This window comes from Pelodiscus sinensis, chromosome 2 (assembly GCF_049634645.1).
Source record: "Pelodiscus sinensis isolate JC-2024 chromosome 2, ASM4963464v1, whole genome shotgun sequence".
NCBI classification, from domain to species: Eukaryota; Metazoa; Chordata; order Testudines; family Trionychidae; genus Pelodiscus; species Pelodiscus sinensis.
The window spans coordinates 23,800,206-23,814,877 of NC_134712.1; the positions used below are offsets into that span (position 1 = coordinate 23,800,206).

At 46.7% G+C, this 14,672-nt stretch overlaps 1 long non-coding RNA gene across 6 annotated transcripts; it reads left to right on the forward strand.

Annotated features, from left to right (window-relative positions):
• Positions 1-898: 898 nt before the first annotated feature.
• LOC112547052 (uncharacterized) lies at positions 899-14,463 on the forward strand. 6 transcript variants are annotated; one of them, XR_012901251.1, is made up of 5 exons: positions 934-1,000; positions 2,557-2,607; positions 4,805-4,892; positions 9,269-9,977; positions 14,097-14,463. It is a non-coding gene; the product is annotated as an uncharacterized LOC112547052 (long non-coding RNA). The 6 variants fall into 6 exon arrangements; XR_012901253.1 differs by lacking the exon at positions 4,805-4,892 and having other exon boundaries at positions 14,097-14,460; XR_003090799.2 differs by lacking the exons at positions 934-1,000; positions 2,557-2,607 and adding an exon at positions 2,755-3,215 and having other exon boundaries at positions 14,097-14,460.
• Positions 14,464-14,672: the final 209 nt, after the last annotated feature.

A 14,672-nucleotide genomic window follows, 5' to 3' on the forward strand; every position in this document is an offset into this window, starting at 1 on the left:
GGCTAAATAATTGAAAGACAATCTTAGTTATTAGCAATATCATTAATTCTGTAACTGAAAATAAAAAGTTGTAAATGTCGGTACTTTCACCATTTAAAAAAAATAATTACATACAAAATGCCAATGCTGTCTTGAGTATCTGAGCTTCGCTGAAGGGAAAATTGGATATTATGTAATTTTGAAATAGAGATCCTGCCTCTCATTTTTTCTTTATTAATGCCACCACAGCATAAAGTGCTACATTAGTATGCTGGATGTTATTAATGTTTAACTAGACTATATTAAATATTTTAATAAAACTATAGTTTGAATAAGTGCTTCAACAGCTATAAATATGAAACTCTCTGAACAAGTTTTATTTTCCAAAATCTTATTAAAATGAAAAATGAGGGTGGAGATATACAGCAAAGATAGAGTGTGGAAATGTACTCAGTCATTCCCTATGTTGTAAAGGTCCCCTAGCAAAATCAGTTTTCAGTGCTAGTAGCCTTGCACCTTCCAAATACACAACTGTCTCTTAAATAGATGGAATGAGAAAAAAAATAGGACCAGGAGCTCAATAGAATGTTTAATGTGGGTTGGGAGAGAATCAAATTTATGACTATTACTGATTTAGGAGGAAATCTTTTATGAGCCATGAGTTTCACTTAATGCTTTTCAACTAGGAGTTGGGAGTGTAGATGGATGGAAAAGAAAACTGAGTCCACAAAAAAGTGTAGGACATACAGTATATGCATATAGATGTGTAGACATCAAGTATAAACTTTAATGGCATATGTCATGATTATGAGGGTTAGCCAGCAGCCTGGGGATTAAGAGGTTAACTACACCTAGCCAGATGGAGTGACCAGTAGGAATGTAGGTGGGACTTTCAAACTGGGACAAAGGAATTTGGTTTTTTTTTCCTTTCTCTCCTTTTGTCTCTCTGTGTGTGCTCTCTGCAGCTACAGAGAGGGACAAGCATGTCTCTCTCTCTCCAAGACACCATTCTTCATTTTCTGTAAGTAGGGTAAAGTTTAGGTAGTTTCGTTAGGCTTCATTGTTTTAAGGGTTGGGCATGGGATCTGATATCTGGCACTGTTTAAAATATGTTTTGGTTTTTCTTTGTAACTAAGTTCTAGGCCCATGGAGTTTCTCCATGAGTATATTTTGTTCCTTCCCATCTAGTCATTATGCCTGCAATATTGTTGTAATAATAAAAGTTCTTTCTTTTCTTTTTATTAACCTGGCATTGGTTAATGGTGTGCCCTGATTTTTATTTTAGGGGTGAGATTTCCCAAATGATCTTTCCCCTGGTTTCTTTATCAACATTTGGGTGGTGGCAGCGGAAGTTTTATTCCCAAGATCTAGGTTTTTAAGATTTTGGTGGAAGTTTTATACCAAAGCCTGGTAGATAAGGCTTTGGGGTACACTTGCTGACCCCCACTTCTGCATTTATCATGCCAGAGTGGGGAAGGAGCCATGACAGCATATTCTTAAAAACTTTATGTTAATAGGATTTAATAAGTTCCTTTGAAGCAGCTGGATTTTGAGCCATTATAGCTGGAATAAACCCAGTATTGCAGATGTGATGATGATGACACAAATTCTTACTTTAATGAAAGATTGCCTGTCTGAAGTGTAAGTATGAGATATGTGAATGGGTGAAGAACTACTTCTGCAGTTTTGTATTTTTGTGACTCAAAAAACAATGGGTCATAAGTATGTTCAGGAAGACAGCAGAACCTAAAAATCAAGAGGCCTCTGAAGAATCTCAGTTGTTCACCTAAAGACAAGGTGATCACACTAAGTCACTGACATCTCCTGCTCAGGATTGAACAATCAGTTGAGGTGAGACACCTGTGATTCCCCATCTGGATCAGAAAGTCATAAAGGGAAGCCCAGCAGGATGATACTATGCAGAGTTTCATGCTAAAAAGACTAGGTAAATCCTCTTGGGATCACCACAATGACAACTCAGCAGCTGATATTCTTACTTCCCTTTCCAAAGAAAGTACAGACAAGGATGTCATAGACCAGCCTGCTGACCCAAGAATGATGCCTGATAACAAGGCAAAGCCAGAAGACATTGCCGGTGTAACGCCGACAGATGGAACACTTTGTGCATGAGCATCTACGGCTTGAGCTAAAAGCCAGTTGGCTCTGAGCTAAGGCTGTAGTTTAGGAGCAGGGAACCTTTTTTAGGGTCAGGGGCTACTGACCCACAGAAAAATCAGTCGGGCAGGGGACAGAAGGGGCTGGAGTGCCAGCACAGGCTCCCCATGCTGGGGGGGAGGAGGAGCCCAGAGCCCCAGAGGAGGGATCCAGGCAAGCCAGGGACCACATCTGGCCCCTGGGCCTTAGGTTCCCCATCCCTTCTGTAGATCAGCCATTCTTTCTCTCTGTAAGTGGTCTTAGTGCCACTACATGGGACAATATACCACCCACAGTAGGTGTGTGTGTTACACCTTGTTCTCCAAAATGCAGTTCCTAATGGACTCGAACATTCTACACACAAGCGAGCTAAAGAACAGATACTTTTTCTAACTAACTATTATTTTTGTCTTTTTCAAAAAGAATACCAGTGGATTGACGACAACCAGGAAAGATGTGTCCTAGCTATTGTAGGTGAGGATGTGTGTGTGCAATGCCTATAATAACAATAGTACATGCATATATAAACCTATGTAATAAGTTACCATTCGGTACTGATTAACCTTGGTTCAAAGCAAACCTTATTACGGAGTCACCTAACATATATAAAGATTTAAAGATTAACCTGTTCTTTCCACTTGGGAAAATATAAGCTGCTAAGTGAACTGCATAGGGATAGAAAATATTAAATAAGTAATTTAATAAGTCATTGGTATTATGTTAATTTTGTAATTTGAATACAGATTATGCTCAGCAATAACTTGGCCATTTGTTGGTCTGCCAGGCCCTTCCACACAAAGGGGACACTGGCTTGGGGCTGAGCAGTATGGAACGGCATCTACTTCTCCAGCCAGCAGCAGCCCCACCCACCACCCGTGGAAGGAAACATTCGCTCTGGGGGAGGAAAGGGGAGGTTGCTAAGGCTCCTGGTACAACTCAAAGAGGTGGAGATAATATGTGTTTCCCTTCAGTGCACCAGCTACCCCCTCCTCTGCAAGAGGGTGCTGCATTCACCCCATACACTCCCTCACCCGCTCTGGCTGGAGGACTGCCCTTTTCCGTCCCCCCACCTACCAGGCCAGGTAAGACCTGGCAGGGCAAGCAAATGAACTGGGATTGTGCCTTGAAAACTCAGCAACCATGGGTGTGAAAAGTCTTAAGATCTGAAGCTTAAGGGTTCTGCTCTGAGTTCCCCCTTGGGGGAAATAACAAAGAAGGGCAATCATTTTATGCTAAAATCCTTCCCTTGCCCTTTTCACAGTGCAGGTTCATTAGGCCTGACATTGCAGTTGTGCAGATTGTAGTGAACTGAATTTCATGCTAAACTCTTTGTTTGCCATAACTAAGAATACTATAATCTAGCTCCACTCTATTCACGGGTATGGTTATAAAATTATCATTGTTTTAAGCATTATAATTAAATTAAGCAGCCCTTTTCTCACTGAAGCTAAGTGTTTTTTTGCTGTTCAATAAAGACAAGCACTATATTTTTCTTTCATAAAGCAAATCATGTATGGAATGAAAGAGAACTGATTATCTGAAGAAATGGAATAGGTCTGGTTTGATTTAATAATGGGCTGGGGAAAACAGGGGGGAAAAAGCAGGAAGTTTCCTTCATAACATAGGCTATGTCTAGAATACAGGCTTCTTTCGAAAGAAGCTTTTCTAGGAGAGATCTTCCGAAAAAACTTGTTCTGAAATAGAGCATCCATGCTGCCAAAGCGCATGAAAAAAAGCGATCTGCTTTTTCGAAAGATAGCGTCCAGACTGAATATATGCTATCTCTCATGTAAGCTGTGATTACTATGGACAGAGTGGCCATGAGGGCACCTGTGCTTTTTCGTCTTTCCTCTTCTTGCAAAAGAACTCCCTCTTGCCTGTCCATAAATGCCTTTTTCCGAAAGAGCTCTTTCGCAAAAAGGCTTCTTCCTCGTAGAAAGAGGTTTACCAGTGTTGGGAAAACTCCTCTGTTCTTTCAATTTTCTTTTGAAAGAACATGATTGCAGTGTGGAAGTAATTGAAGTTTTTTTCAAAAAAACAGCCGTTTTTCCAAAAAAAAATCTGTAGTGTACACATACCAATAAAGACAAAATTCATTCCCAATTGTTTTGTCTTGTTTAGAGCAGCCTTACTGCTGGGTTTAAATGAAGAAACTTTCATTTGTGTAGATTTTTTAAAAGTTTGAAAAATCACATAGAAAAGCTAGATTTACAACATGTCCTAACAGTCAGAACAAGCAGTGTTTAAACTAAATATCAGCAATGCCCTGTCAGGAATGTGAATACTCAAGTGCAGTCAAAATAAGATAATTTTCACTAGTTTTTTGTAATGTAGTTCATGCCAGATGGGAAGGTCAGCAGTATTGGGTTGTAATGATTAAATTGCAATATATTTCTTTTTGTATAGGAAAAGACAATAAATGTTGCAAATGCAGCAACAACAGTTTCATGTCAAGAATGTGAATATTCATGGTCTGAAGATAGGAAAAATGCATTGGTTTTTGTTACACGGTTTATATTTTCTTCTTGAATGTCCAATAGATTCAGAGCTCAGGTGCATCATAGTTCAAGAATGGAATTGCTACTTTGCCATAAAGTTTTTTTGTTTTTATTTTGTGATTCTTATATCTATAAAGCATGACTGATAATAACTGTGAAAACTATACCCGCAGCAGAAATGTTCCATAAAAATATTATTCTGCACTTCAACTGGCAATGTTGGACTACTGCAAACTATTTACCTCTGCATCCCAAGAGCAGGTAGGGTTTGATCCTGTCCTCAGATGCATACAGATATGTACAGTATCACAGTGCTGTGTGTAAGATAGGCACACTTGAGTGTTGAAAATCCCTTTGGACAATTTTAAAATACATTGGACTTTGCAGAATAAATAACTTCTTGGAGAAAAGAGATGCCAAATTCGTACCATCAGATTTCAGGGTTGTGCCTGTAATACCACAGCTAAATTTAGTCAGAAGTTTTTGCAGGGAAAGTACTATTGTATTTATTGCATTAAAATACTCACCAATTCAGCAATTTTTGAGATTACTTAATGGAGGAGGCAATTGGGCACCAGTCATTCCTGGGCTCTGTGCCCAGCTTTTGCAGGGACTTGTTAAGCAATTACTTAACTGGTTTGTGGCTCTGTTTTATTTATATATTTTTTTTAGAAAACAGGGTAAGAATATTAAGTACCCTTTAGTGGCAGTGGATGGTTTATTTCACTGCAGCATTGTCTAAGGCAGTGTTTCCCAATTGGTGCTCCGGGGAACCCTGGGGTTCTGTGGAGCAAAACTAGGGGTTCCGCGAGGAGACGGCACTCCCCCGCCCCCTCTGAAAAAGAGAGAGAGCCGGCTAGCCAGCAGAGGCATGGGCAGCAAGTTGTGTGGGCTCGTGGTGCTCATGCTCCAGCAATATTTAGAGCTGGAACAGGTTCCGACCACACACACCGCCCCCTCCCCCCCGCGCGCATCCTCCCACCCTAACCCCAGAGCGTCTCTCCCCAGACCCGGACCCGTCCCTGCCATACGCAACCTTCACTGAGCTCCCCCTAGCTGGCTGCTGCTGTCCTGCGCAGCGCGCTCAAACCAGTGGGTGGGGAGACACCCGGATGTGACGTAACATCATGGCCCAGGATTTTAAACCTGCTGGGCGCTGTGTTGCACCACATGGCTGAGTTGCGGGTTCAGAGTCCGGGGACAGAGCACAGACTCCAGCCCCGCACAGTGGAAGGCAGAGGGTACAGGAGAGGGAGGGAAGGGGCTTGTGCAGAGGGAAAAGGGAAGGGCTGGGAGAGGAAGGTGCTTGTGCGGAGGCAGAGGGGAAGGGGAAGGCACCAAAGGGACGGGGGGAGGAGAGACAAATGCCAGGGGGCCAAGTGCAGAGAAGAGGAAAAAGGCAGGAGGGGAGGTGTCAGTGGGAGGGGGACAGGGTGATGCTAGGAGAGGAGCGGGTAAGGGCATTGGGGGCTAGAGGAGTGAGGTGAGGTGCTGGGAGAAGGCTTGAAAGGAGGGGTGGGCATGAGGAAGGCCGGGATGGAGCAAGTCATGTGTGAGGGCACAGGTGCATGAGGGGAATGAGGGAAGAGGGTGGTGAGGGGTGGGCATCAGGAAAAAGGGGGTAGGGGAAGTGAGGGAAGGGGGAGGCACCAGGAGAGTGCAGGGGTAAAGGAAGGTGCAGGTGCCAAGGGATTCTGGGGGTGAAGCAGAAGGGCAGACACCTGCAGGGGAGGGACCACCATCAGAGGAGAGACACAGGGCAGGTTTGTAGAAGGAGGTGTTAGAAGAGGGGATGAGGAGGGGTAGCTCACAAGATCAGAGTGGGGCTAATGGAGGAGTGGGCACGGGGAGGAGAGAAGGGCTGGTGGAGGGGGGCAGGTTGCAGGAGGGCTGAGGACAGTGAGAAGAGCAGGAGTCAGGACAGCAGAGGAGGGTGAGGAGTGGGGGGACAGCAGGCACCAGGGGAGCTGATGGAGCAAGGGGAGGAGACATGGCAGCAGAGGGAAAAGGTAAAGGTTTAAAAATATTTATTAATAACTTGGGTGGCACAACACAAAATTCATTTTGCTCATGTGAGGAAACTCTTAGGCTATGTCTACACTGGTTGTTTCTTGCGCAAGAACATCTTGTGCAAGAGTTCTTGTGCAAGAACACATCCACACTGCCATGTGCGAGCTGTGCTTTGCCATAGATTCTCTTGTGCAAGTGTGAACACTCTCTTGCCCAAGAAAGTGCCAATGGCCATTTTAGCCATAGGGCTTTCTTGCACAAGAAATTCATGTTGCCTGTCTACACTGGCCTCTTCTGCAAGAATAGTTGCACAAAAGGGCTTATTCCTGAGCAGGAGCATCGTAGTTCTTGCGCAAGAAGCCCTGATTTCATACATGAGACCAACAGTGTACTTGTGCAAGAACACACGGCCAGTGTAGAGAGGCAGCAAATTTTTGCGCAAGACCGGCCGCTTTGGCGCAAGATCGTGCCAGTGTAGACACAGCCAAAGGGAGGGAGGGAGGAAGGCAGAGGCAGGGAATCAGCACTGGCTCAGCATGTCTGCATGGTTTGGGGGAAGGTGCAGGGAAATTGAGTTCAACTGGGTTGCAGAGTGGGGAGATCTGGGGAGCTGGGCTGGACTGGGCTGGGCTGTGGGGTGGGGGATGTGTGTGTGTGGAACTCAGAGCTCAGTTTGGCTGCAGGAGGAGGGAGGTGCCGGAAACCGGGGCTAGACTCAAGGGGAGTAAGAGGCAGGGAATCGGCACTTAGCTCAGCAGTTTTGCGGGGCTTGGAGGAAGTGCAGGGAAATGGAGTTCAGCAGTCCTGTGGGGGAGGCATGCAGGGAATCAGTGCAGGGCTCAGCTGGGCTGAGGTGGATGGGGGAGGGCATACAGAACAGACGGGGAGCTCAGCTAGGCTGTGAGGGGCTGCAGGGAACTGGTGCTGCGCTCCCTTGGATTGTGGGGGATGGTTTTGGGGGAGGTGCAGGGAACCAGCAGGAGTGGGCAGCTCAGTTGGGTTGCAGGGGATAGAGGTGCAAAGAAGCCTAGTGGGGACTGGGGACGGGGGCGGAAACCAGGAGCCCTGCAATGACCTCCCCTGGACCAAAAATTCCTCATCCGGCACCAGTCAGGTCCAGAGGGTGCCAGATCAGGGAGGTCCAACTCCTACCCAAGTCCACTCCTTGCGCTCTTCCTCATAGCCAGACACCCTATCCCCAATCTGCTCCTGCTCCCTCCCCCTGGCTAGACACCCAACATCCAGCCTGCTTCTGCACCCTATCTACCACCCAGACCTTGCCCCCTTCCGCCCCCCCACCTCCTTCCCAGATCCTGCACCCCATCCCTATCCCGCTCCTTGGCAGCCCTGCCATCTACCCTAGCACCTAGCACCGCCCTGGTCCCAGCACCTTGCCTCACACCCCAAGACTCAGCACCACCCTGGCCCTGGCCCCAGCACCCTGCCATCCACGCTTGCACCCAGAAGCACCCTGTTCCTTGTCCCAGCACCCTGGCAGTCACCCTAGTGCCCAGTAGCACCCTCTCCCCAGCCCCAGCACCCACCAGCAGTCTGTCCCCTTCCCCCACCAGCACATCTGGGACCACATTAGTGAGGCTTGGGTTTTTTTTGGAGGGTTTTTGTTTTGTTTTTTGCATCTCACTTGTGTGGCCCCAACTGACTTTTCTGTGGGTCAGTGACCTTTGACTCAAAACAGGTTCCTCACCCCTCTCATATATAAGGGACAATGCTAAAACCTTTTGAGTTTGACATAATATTTTATTTTAAAAATGAAGCCTGGCCAACAAGACCCCAATTGGGACCAAACCCCCATTTCACTGCAGCATCATAACACTCCTGCACCACCTGACCCCAAATCTGAGCCTATCATACACTGGAACCCCCTGTCCTGAGCCTCTTACATCCCCAAACTCCTGCATCCCCACATCCTCAGTCTTCTGCCGCAACACTCCTGCACCATCCATACATGGCAAATCTGTGTCCTGAGCCCATCATACTCACAACCTTCTTGCCCTGAGTCCCTCACATATCCAACCCAAACTCCTGCACCCTCACATCCACAAGCCCTGGCTTATTCAGCACTCCAACCTTCCACCTGAACCCAACACTCCCCAGCCTGGAGCCCCCTCCCCGAACCAACAGCCCCTTCTTCTGCAGCCAAATTCCCTCCCAGACCTTGTACTTCTCTCCCCTTCCCACACCTAAACCCCTCATTTCCACCCCACAGCTCACTCTCACTAGGTTGAAACAGGTATAAGGGCTGGGTATAGCAAGTGATGGAGAGGAGGGGAACAGAGCAGATGAGGCCTCACAGAAGGGAGGTGGGGGGGTCTCGGGGAAGGAATGTGATTTTCATGAATTGGTGGGTCCCTCTCTCCTCCCGCCCCTCCTCCCCCCCCCCCCTTTTTTTTTTTTTTTTTTTTTTGCTTGACAAATCTAGGGGTTCTTTGAAATTCTGAAAAGCTGAAAAGGGTTCCTCGGCCAAATAAAATTCGGATACACTGGTCTAAGGGCCAGGTCACTGGTCTGAACCATGACATTTTAGTTCTATTCTCAGTTCTGCTTCTGACTTATTGTATGACCGTGGGCAAGTTGTACTTTCTGTTTCTTCTCTCTTCTTTTCATAGATTTCCAGACCAGAAGATGCCATTGTGATCATCTAGCCAGACCTTCTTCCAAACACAGACAACAGAGCTTCCCATACTTAACTCTTTTTTATGTAGAGCATGTTACTATCAAAAAAATCCAATCCTGATTTATTAATAGCCAGGGATGGAGTATCCAACATGATCCTCGTCGCAGTACTCCCTTCAGTTGTTCCTGTTGGTCACAGTTTAAGTCCTCTCCCACGGGGCTGGCTGCCCAGGTGACCTCCTCCTCCCCCCAACGCCCGAACTCGATCTCCGTGTGGAGAGCCTCCACCAAGGGGGGGGTCCCGGGGCACCCACCGTTTCAGCATATTAACGTGGTACACTTGGCTCCTCCGTTGTCTGCCCCCTACTAGCACCTCATAATCCACCTCCCCGATCTTCCGCACCACCCGGTATGGACCTTGCCACCTGGCGAGGAGTTTGGATTCCCCGGCTGGCAACAGCACTAACACCGGGTCACCAGGGTTAAAGGTCCTCGTACGCGCCCCCGCATTGTAATGATGGGCTTGCATTTCTTGCGCCCTTTGCAGATTGTCCTGGGCCCACCGCCCCACCGTCTGCATCCGCTCCCGCAGTTTAACGATGTACTGAACGGCCCCCAACGCCGTCGGGGCCTGGTCTTCCCACCCTTCTTTTACCAGATCCAATATCCCCCGCGGTCGTCGTCCGTATAACAGCTCGAACGGTGAGTACCCCACTAAAGACTGGGGAACTTCCCGGACCGCGAAGAGCAGTGGGGGCAACAACTTGTCCCAATCGTGTGGTTCGTCCTGTGCTAACTTCCTCAGCATCGCCTTCAGGGTCTGGTTAAAGCGTTCGACGAGCCCGTCCGTCTGCGGGTGGTACGCCGCTGTGCGAATCTTCTTAATCTGTAGCCACTTACATAATTCCGTCATTAATCGTGACACCAAATTCGGGGCCTGGTCGGTCAGGATCTCTTTTGGGAGTCCGACCCGCGCGAACAGTTTTACCAGCTCATCTGCTATTGCGGCGGTGTTGGTTTTGCGCAGTGGTACGGCCTCTGGGTACCGAGTCGCATAGTCGACTATCACCAGGATATATTGGTGCCCCCTCCGTGTGCGTTCGAGGGGGCCCACCAGGTCCATGCCCACACGTTCGAATGGTTCTGTCACTAGGGGCATGGGTACTAGTGCCGCTCGGGGCACCCTCACCCCCGCGGTTCATTGACATTGTGGGCATGATATACAAAATTTCTTAACATCCTGGTAGAGGCCGGGCCAGTAAAACCATTGTAGTACTTGCTGCTGTGTCTTTTCTACTCCTAGGTGCCCGGCCCAGGGGTTGTTATGGGCCAGCTCCATTACTCGCCACCTATAGGCTCGGGGTACGACCAACTGAGTTTCTCCCCCTTCGGGCCCTTCCCTGCCCGTAATGCGGTACAGTTTGTCCCCCTGCACCTCAAAGTAGGGGCCTTGTCTGTACCCTCTGCCCTCTCTCTCTCCGCCCTCTGCGCCTGCCTGCGCATTCTCCCACGCGTGCCGTAGTGTTGGGTCCTCTCTTTGTAAAACCATAAAGTCACCCACATCTACCTCCAGAGCCTGTGTCCCTGTCGGCAGAGGCATGTAGATTTGTTTGTTCAGCAAAGGTAAATGAAGCCGCGATTTAAATGATCGCGGCTTCATTTACATTTACATGGCTGCCACGCTGAGCTGACAAACAGCTGATCAGCTGTTTGTCGGCTCGCCGCTAGTCTGGACGTTCCCCCTGTCGACATCAAAGCCCTTTGTCGGCAGCCCCGGTAAACCTCATTCCACGAGGAATAACGGGGCTGCCGACAAAGGGCTTTGATGTCGACAGGAGGAACGTCCAGACTAGCGGCGAGCCGACAAACAGCTAATCAGCTGTTTGTCGGCTCAGCGCGGCAGCTATGTAAATGCAAATGAAGCTGCGATCATTTAAATCGCGGCTTCATTTGCCTTTGCTGATCTGTCTAATCTACATGCCTCTGCCGACAGAGGCATGTAGTCTAGACACAGCCCCTATGTTGCCCAGGCTTCCAAATTTAACATCCCTTCTATGAATTATCCCACTGGTATAAGTACAAAATCATATAGAAGTGGAAAGTAGTTGGCTTTGTACATAAATTAATTTCTAAATGTAGTTTAAACTACTAGAAGCAAAACACCCCACAGTCCATATATTTTTCTTTCACTAACAGATTTAATGCGATTGTGGAATGGACAATAAAATGTTTGGCTCTGTATTCTCTAACCTTGCTGCTAAGAGATATATACTAGTAACAAAATGTTCACATAAACTTTAACATTTTTTTCTTGGCTAAAACCACAACAGGAGGAGAAAAAAATCTGCTGACATAGATAAAGAATTTGAAAAAGCTCCTCTGGTGTGTGCCATTTCAGTCTGCCAGTTTATAGCCTGGGAACATTATCACAGCTTCATTTCCACAACAAAAGGGCACTATTCTTTTCTTAAAGGTTTGACAGTTCATCTTGTCCTTGGTGTTTTGCATCATAAATGCACTTGTATTGTCAGCTTTTCTATTAACACTCATCTATCTAGAGATGCCAAAGAAAAAGCTAAAGAAAAGGACGTGTTTGACAGGTTACTGTAGTTTCTTTTGTGTACTGTAATCTGCAGACTTCAGTGGTTAAAAATTACAGTAGCAATTGTGCATATGGTACATTTTAAAAATTGGATGAACTTTTCACATTTGAATGTCAGAAATTCACATGGTTTATGCTCCATATAAGTACTGATTATGGTTTATATTCTGAATAGTGCTTAGAGGTCCCAGTCAGGTTTGGGACTTAATAATTCATGCTCAGCACTGTACAAAGGCAGAATAAAAGTTATTCCCTACTTCACAGAGTTTACAGCCTAAATAAAGAAGACAGAGGGTGTCTTTTGTCCACAGGTGGAGAGGAAAAGGATGTAACATACAAACAGAATGATTAGGATGTTGGGCTGGCAACATGTACAATACAACTTTATTTAGCTTTTTTTCACCTTTCCTTTTGTTATAATTATATAGAGAGGTGAGCCTATTTTCATTTTTTTTTAGAAATGTACTGTATACAGTACATATCTTTACAATAGCTAAATAGAACATGGAGTATTAGAAATATGTTGAACGTGAGATTGTTGCAATAAAACTGGTTTAATGAGGATTTGGAGATCTTACAGTATGGAGATTTTCAATTCTAGTTTTCCAAATAAAACCCAGAGCAGGTTCACAATGTACATCAGTTGTTACCAGTTGTTATCAGTTTGTTGCCTTATGAGAAATGAGTTTGTCAGTTTAACTAAACTGGGCTAAAGTCAAGGAGTACCTATTTTAGTTTGTATATGCAAAAACAACAAGGAGTCCTGAGGCACCGTAGAAACTAAGGGTAGGTCTACACTGCATTCCCCTTTCATTGCAAATGAAGCCGGCACTTAAATATCTCATGCTTCATTTGCATAATCATGTTATGGCACTATTTAGAAATAGCGCTATTTTGAAATAAAACACGCTGTGTAGACATGTTATTTCGAGAGAAAACCCTTCTTTCAAAATAACTGTTATTCCTGAGGAATAACTGTTATTCCTGACGAAATAATGTGTCTACACAGCGAGTTTTATTTCAAAATAGCTCTATTTTGAAATAGCGCCATAACACGATTATGCAAATGAAGTGCAAGATATTTAAATCCTGGCTTCATTTGCAATTTCAAATATCTTCATTTGCATTCCTCTATCGAAAGAGGAATGCTGTGTAGACATACCCTAACAGATTTATTAGGGCTTAAGCTTTCATGGGTAGAACCCACTTCATTAGATGAATTGGAGTGGAGTTTACAGAGGCATGGGTATATATATATTTATATATAAGGACAACAAAAGAAAGGGGGTACTTATGTAAATGGGGCTAATCAAGTGGACGTGGCTCATTCATAGCAGTAGATATGGATATCAAGCAAGGGGAAATTGCCTTTATAATGTGTTAGCCAATTAAGATCCTTATTCTAAATTAGTAGTATTGATTCATTAAGGGTATGTCTACACTGCAGTGTTTTTCCAGAAAAACAGTACTTGCGTCCACACTGCTATTGCGTTCCTTCAACAAAAAGTCGAAAGAACGGGTGTTTTTTCCAACGGCAGTAAACCCCTTTCTACAAGAAATAAGCCTTTTTCTGTGGACACAGAAGAGGGAGTTTTTTTCGAAAAAAGAGGCCTCCAGGAAAGAACACAGGTCATTCCATCCAAACTAATCAGAACTCTATAGTTCCTGTCTCCTGCACTACATGGCCTCAGGAGGCAGTCCCTGAGCACCCCCCAGGCTCCTGCTCACAGGCTCTGGGGAGGCCACACACATGTCTGAGCCCTGGTGGGGACACTTCTACCACCAGCCACTGCTGGGACAAGGGTGCATGCATGACCCCACACAGAGTGAGGAGTGCTGCACATGGCACACGGGCATGCCTGCATGCACGAGGCCCCACCTGCTCCCGCGAACAGTGCTGCCAGGAGCAGGTGTGTACAGGCCCCATGGAAGGCCAGGATGCTCCAAGCCCCTCTCCCACCCTTGGGGTCCCCGTGTGGATGGATACTTCCCTTGCCTGCTTGTTCGTGGGATGGGGAAGAGGTGGAAGCATGGTCCCTAGGCATCTCGGGGCCCCTGTGTGTCAGGGCCCACTGTGCAGGCCACACATGGCCATGTTCCTGGGACATCCCTATCCTCTGGCTTGAGGACCGTTGCTCACTGCTCACATAGAAGGGCGCAGCCTCAGGGACAGTGTCTGCATGGATGAGTGACCGCCTCTCCCTCTTTATTCTCCACAGCCATGACTGAGGGGTGATCACCGCTATCCAAGACAGCCCCACCTACCACCGAGGTTACAGAGGTCTCCAGACCCGAGGTGGCACTTCCAGCCGTAACATACACCACTCCCAGCCCTGAGCCCCGCTCCTCCCTACTCCTATCCAGGTTCTGAGCCCCCCTTCTCCTCTGTTTCTTTTATTATGGAAAAAATACAACATTTTTGTTTTTCAACTCAAAACTGGTGTCTTTATTGACAGTACAGGGAAGGGGGAAAAGGAGGGGTTGTTGTTGGAAAGGCATAGGGAGGCAAGGCACAGGCCCCTAGTCAGGAGGCCCTGTGTTGAGATACTGGATCCTTGAGAGAAACTCTCCCTCAGGGCCTCCCAGATGCGCACCCCATCCTGATGGGCCTGTGGGATGGCAGCTGTGCATGGCTGCTCGAAGGCCCTCCCTTCCTGGCTGGCCTCTGCCCCCCATCTTGGTAGGAAGGCCTCCCCCTCCCTCTACATGATATTGTGGAGAACACAACAGACAGAGACCATCTCAGGGATGTTGTGCTTCCCCACATCCAGGTGGATTAGGGGGCACCTGAACTG